Consider the following 6,274-nt stretch of genomic DNA (forward strand, 5'->3'; position numbering starts at 1 on the left):
AGAACAGACCACACACACACACACACACACACACACACACACACACACACACACACTCACACCAGTGTTGCCAGATTTTGCAAGAGAAACAGGCAGGCCAGAACATTTAAGCCCAAAAGAAGCGACAACTTTTGCTAGCCTGGCATGGCCAGACTAATATCTGCGTATGGGATTTTTTTTTTTGCACTGGCAGATTCGTCTGGTTTCCAGGCTACTAGGCTGCATGATCACACACACACACACACACACACACAGGGGGTAGCCTACCTAGCAAACAACTTTATCCATATACTGTATATACGCCGGCTATTTTGAAATAGCCGATCTGCAAGCTCACAACGCGCCGCGATGCGACACGCCTTACTTGGTGGTGGATAACGAGAGCCTGTCGTGATGTTTGTTTGTTTTCTTCTTTTTGTTGCGTTGTTTGTGCATTGAGAGGCTACATGAGCACCATGGCAACAGGAGGAAACAGCAGAGAAAAGTGTTAACTAGAGGAGATTGCTAACTGAGCACCTGGTTACCAAAAGCACAAACAGATTAGCCAAATATCCAGCCATACTCGAATACGTCTTTTAAAGCGATTGGGGGATCGATCATACTGGATATGACTATTTTATGATTTTTCAAAGGTTAGTGGAAACACTAAAAAATCGCTGGCAGTGGCGTGGCAAATGATGTTTCATTTCTGGCAGTCAAAGAGTTAATACTGACAGCACATTGCCTTCTTTATACACGTACCAGACATTAGATGACTCATCTGACACGACCCGTTGTTTAACATTAAGAGGTTGCTTACGTTGGCATTTGTTATGATTATATATGATTAGGATCGACATTTATTTGATTCACTCCCAACTGCGTAAGCACAATGCTGCTGACACACTTGACGCCATGGCCATCGACTGTACTTTATCACACAGACTGACGCCTGTGCACAATGATGCGATCTGTAGTTTCTCCTACTCATTGTTCTTTCTACTGTATCATATTCTCTGTGTGTGAAATAAACTTCAGAACGTTGTCGTCTGATACCGACTGCCTGGTGTCATATTTTAACACATTGACTGTCGATGACGAGATTTCTCATTTTTCAAAAAAAAAAGTTCAAAAGTAATGGTATCAAAATATACTTAAAGTACCAAAAGTAAAAGTACTAAAATGTTTGAAATAGCAGATCTACAACGCGTAGCGTTGTGAGCATTTGTGAGCATTTGTATCAATTAAAACATTTGTATCAATGTTTTAACTTTGGCAGTTAAAGTGTTAAAGAAATAAAACATACCATATTTCTTCACACAATTATATTTTTTTAATTAATTGTATTAATGTTACATTATCATTAAAATCATCGTGTTTTGCTACTTGGGGCCCCACTTACAATATCCTCATGGCCAACATGTTGGGAAAGGGCTGATTTAGATGTAAGATGATGTTTTGTGAGGTAATAAAGTGACACTGGTCTTAAGGTCCCGCTGACATTCTAGCAGATGGTGTGGGCAGACACCGACCATCCAAGCACTTACTCCTCTAATTGCAACACGCAGGCTTCATTTGCAGGTTGGCTCTGGTCAATTGTCAAGACAATTTGTCGGCAGTCCATAAAACATTGTAATTAATCTGTCATCCCCGCAATTGATATGTATAGTCTGGTGTCATAGTCTACCGTACGGTGCAGGATACGGTGCCTAGCGTCCATATACGGGGTCATATGAATCATATAGTGTTTATATGTGTGGTGATGATGTGTATATAGTCTGGTAAGTTCATTGTTTAACGTGTGATTTACACATTAAATGCTTCAAGAGGTGTCTCCAAAAAAAAAGACTTAACCAAAATATTACACAGCATGAATTATCCTCAATCATACTGATGAGAGTGTTACTATATATTTCTTCCACATGATTAACATATCAGTTTTTTTTGCTGTGGACCTGGAAAACATTTACCAGTTTAATCTGTCTCTCTCTCTCGGATTTGGCTGACGACGTAACAAGCTCTCCTTGTCACTTCTATCAGAAAGACCTGAGTCAGTGTGTGTGTGTGTGTGTGTGTGTGTGTGTGTGTGTGTGTGTGTGTGTGTGTGTGTGTGTGTGTGTGTGTGTGTGTGTGTGTGTGTGTGTGTGCGTGCGTGCGTGCGTGCGTGCGTGCGTGCGTGCGTGCGTGCGTGCGTGCGTGCGTGCGTGCGTGCGTGCGTGCGTGCGTGCGTGCGCGCGCACGCGTGCGTGCGTGCGTGTGTGCGTGCGTGCGTGCGTAAAAGTTCAAGTTATGCTTGAAGGAATGTAACCTCAGATGACTTTGTGTGTGTGTGTGTGTGTGTGTGTGTGTGTGTGTGTGAGAGTGTGTGTGTGGGCCAGGGTACCAATTAACAGCAAGGAGAGGGTGTCCTAATGTGACCCTGCCACATAATCTTGCTTTATCTGATGAGGGCTCCAACCTCCCCCACAGTGTGTGAGTGCGTGCGTGCATGCATATAAGTGCACGTGTGTTTACGTAGTGTATCTGTGTGTATGTTCCTCTTTAGAAGAAATTACCACAATATCGGTGCTGTCGGGCCGAAACCTCTTATCTCCATATTCTAACGTTTTGTGTTTTTCCGTTACTAAATGAACACCCTACTTGACACAAAAAGTGCGTCACAAAAAAGCATCAAAAGTAGCAGATCTACAAGCTCGAATTCACGCCGCATTTCTAGCATGTAGATCTGCTACTTTTGATGCTTTTGAATTTGAATCCAGAAAAGTAACAGTTTTGGACATATGAGGTTTCCACCCGACAGAGACGAAGATCAATAGCACAGCAGGCTATTTGGAAAGGACCGTGCATGGCGTACGATCTACGGAACAGTGTGTTCTGTACGTTGTTTGTTTTGGGCGTTAAATCAAACGCTATGAGTCACCCGCTCCAATTATATTGTCCAAACTTTATGAAGCAGACATTTTGCTGTGTAAAACTAAATGTAAACGCTGGCAGAATACCATCTAAAAGGAACTTTATACAATGGTAATGGAAACAGTGCTGTTTGTGAGTGTACAAAAGGTATAGATTTATACCTAGATTACCATATGTGAAAAATACTCATTTTATAGAATAGTCCATTTCCCAATTATTGGATGGTAGATAGATATAATCTTTTATTATAGTGTCGTGCACCATAAGATGCCCAGCCCGCACGGGCTTAGAAGACACTCACAAAATGTACATACACCAAGATACACCACAAATAGAATACATAAACATATTGATCGTCCAGGCTGTGAGTTACGGATACATCTTTTTCCAACTCAACTGCCGTGACTTCTCTATGCATTTTCCTAAAACAAAAACTTCCTTAGTGAACAGTCAACTTAACCCATTAAGACCTGAGATACGATTCTACAAATGTCTTCTAAATCCTATAACAGTTTTCTGAAAAACCTATGTTGCTATATCAGTGGTGCTCAAACGTTTTCATGTCAAGGACCGGAAAAATGATATGTACTTGACCGCCGACCCTCATCTCAAAATATTTTGTTCCAGGGAACCCAGAAGCAAAGATTTGAGTTACAAATGTTCGCTTTAAAAATATACATATTCAAAGATTTGGACAAATGTTCACGATTTTTCAAAAATAGCAGATCTACAAGCTCATAGCGTGGCACTCGGTGCCGCACTATGAGCTTGTAGATCTGCTATTTTAAATGTACATGTGTTTTTTCTAAGCGATAACGTTATATTGCTCTAATAATTTCTAAATTCATTCTTACACATTCATACATCACTGGTTGAATCTCCAGGGGCGTACGCATTGCATAAAAAGCGATCACAGCCTTCCCATCCATTCTCTACTGTGATTATGGGGGTGCTTGGGTGCAGCTGACAGTACTTTGGCCGTGCCACGTACATGCAGTGCCATACTGCAACGACATCCCATAATGACACTGAAGAGAGCGTCCTCCTGGGGATTATTGCTATAATGGTGTCTAGACAACTTTTGACATGAAGAGCATATGGATAAGGCTCTCATTATACTGTTGGTGTTTGCGTTAGCGCTTTAGCAACTCCGACACTTCTGAATGAGACTTTCAAGGACATGGAACACTGTCAAATCCAGAGTGTTATAACTCTGAGAGAGAGAGAGAGAGAGAGTGCAAGTTTGTACGCTCTCAAAGTTAAAAGGATTTTTACTATGAAATTGACTGAAATGTATGTTTTTTTTTCTCCCCTGATACGCTGACTGGAGTTTTCAAGGACATGGCACACTGTCAAATCCAGAGTTATCGTTTAACTCAGAGAGCATATACAAAATGGAACCAAATGGACCCGAAGGGTACATTTGGGTTCCATTTTGAACTTTCTCAGCATTAAAAGGATTTTTACTATGAAATTGACTGATATGTATGTTTTTTTTTTCTCTGACACTCTCGCTGAACTTTCAAGGACATGGAACCAGGGGCGTAGCACAAATTCTGGGCCCTGGGGACAAAGATTCACTGTGGGCCCCCCTATGATTTTTTTTTTTTTGGGGGGGGGGGGGGGCCTAGTAACTCAGTCCCACTTACACCCCCCTGTGACGCCCCTGCATGGAACACCGTCAAATCCACAGTGTTGGAGAAAGTACTCAACTTCTTAACTTAGTAAAAGTATCAATAGGCCTACTGCGATGCAGAAATACAAGTAAGTCTGAAATTACAAAATGTGCATGAGCAAAAGAGCAAAAGTATTGGTATCAAAATGTACTTAAAGTACCAAAAGTAGAAAGTACTCATCATGCAAAATGTCCCATTGCACAAGTTTTCAAATATATATACATGTAGTGGAGTTAAAGTACAATATTTACCTTTGAGGTGTAGTGGAGTGGAAGTAAATTACAGAAAATTGGCAATACTCCAGTAAAGTAAAAATACCTCAACATTTAACTTAAGTACACTACTTGAGCAAATGTAATTAGTTAATTACAAAGGATTTTATTTTACCATGAAACTGACGGAAATGTGTCTTTTACAAAATAAAAGCATATTTTTGTTTTGTTTCTTTATTAATCTCACCAGGCTCTTCCAAAGACTAATGTTTTCAGATGTTGGTGTTATACTGTCTTTTGTTTCTTTATTAATCTCACCAGGCTCTTCCAAAGACTAATGTTTTCAGATGTTGGTGTTATACTGTTTTTTGTTTCTTTATTAATCTCACCAGGCTCTTCCAAAGACTAATGTTTTCAGATGATGGTGTTATACTGTCTTTTGTTTCTTTATTAATCTCACCAGGCTCTTCCAAAGACTAATGTTTTCAGATGTTGGTGTTATACTGTCTTTTCTCCATTAATCTGGCCGAGGGTGCATTACTATGCAGGCAAAGGCATGCGATTCATTTTAAGGACACGGAAGTGGTTCAAACAGCTTGTTTGACCGAACAGATTGTTTGACAAGAGCCGGTCACTGTTCAACATGTTGTAAAATAGAATTATAACATAAATATAACAGCAATTTGAATAAATTTGTGACCGATATGAGGGGCCTGCCTCTTCAAATAACATCTGCCACCGCGTCCCCCGTTGATGAATTCACACTAATATGCAGGTGTTTGGTTTTAATTTAAAAAAGAATTATGCACATATTGGTGTCGTGTAAATTGTGTATCTCCGCACATCTATGTATGTATGCATGCATACGTGTGTGTGTGTGTGTGTCTCTGTGTGTGTGTGTCAGTGTGCGTGCCTATCATCCTACTTATCGGTGTGTCTCTCTCTCTCTCTCTCTCTCTCTCTCTCTCTCTCCCATCTCTCTCTCTCTCTCTCTCTCTCTCTCTCTCTCTCTCTCTCTCTCTCTCTCTCTCTCTCTCTCTCTCTCTCTCTCTCTCTCTCTCTCTCTCTCTCTCTCTCTCTCTCTCTCTCTCTCGCTCTCTCTCTCTCTCTCTCTCTCTCTCTCTCCCCCCCCCCCCCCCTTCCCTGGGTGAGCGTAAAGTACGTTTGGAGGACTGGCATCTGTCTCCATTACCCCGACATACCTCGGCTGACCGTTTAGCACTCATCGTCGGTTCTGCCTAACAAGAGTCGTCCTGGCTCTGCCCAGATGTTCCTCTATTGTCACGATCAATGTTTACACTTTGTAGTAACTCAGAGCCCATTACGCCGCGCCGACATAAAACGGACTGAGTGAAAGCGCTGTAAAAACAACGCGCGACGACAACGCAATATAGAAGGCCCATCTGTTGGCTTGGTGTCATTGAACTGAAAAACTCGTGTGAGGCATTCACATGGGGAACGGGCGCACACACACATGCAGGTTGAACATGAACG

The sequence above is a fragment of the Gymnoscopelus braueri genome (assembly GCF_963280865.1).
Source record: "Gymnoscopelus braueri genome assembly, chromosome: 13".
NCBI lineage: Eukaryota > Metazoa > Chordata > Actinopteri > Myctophiformes > Myctophidae > Gymnoscopelus > Gymnoscopelus braueri.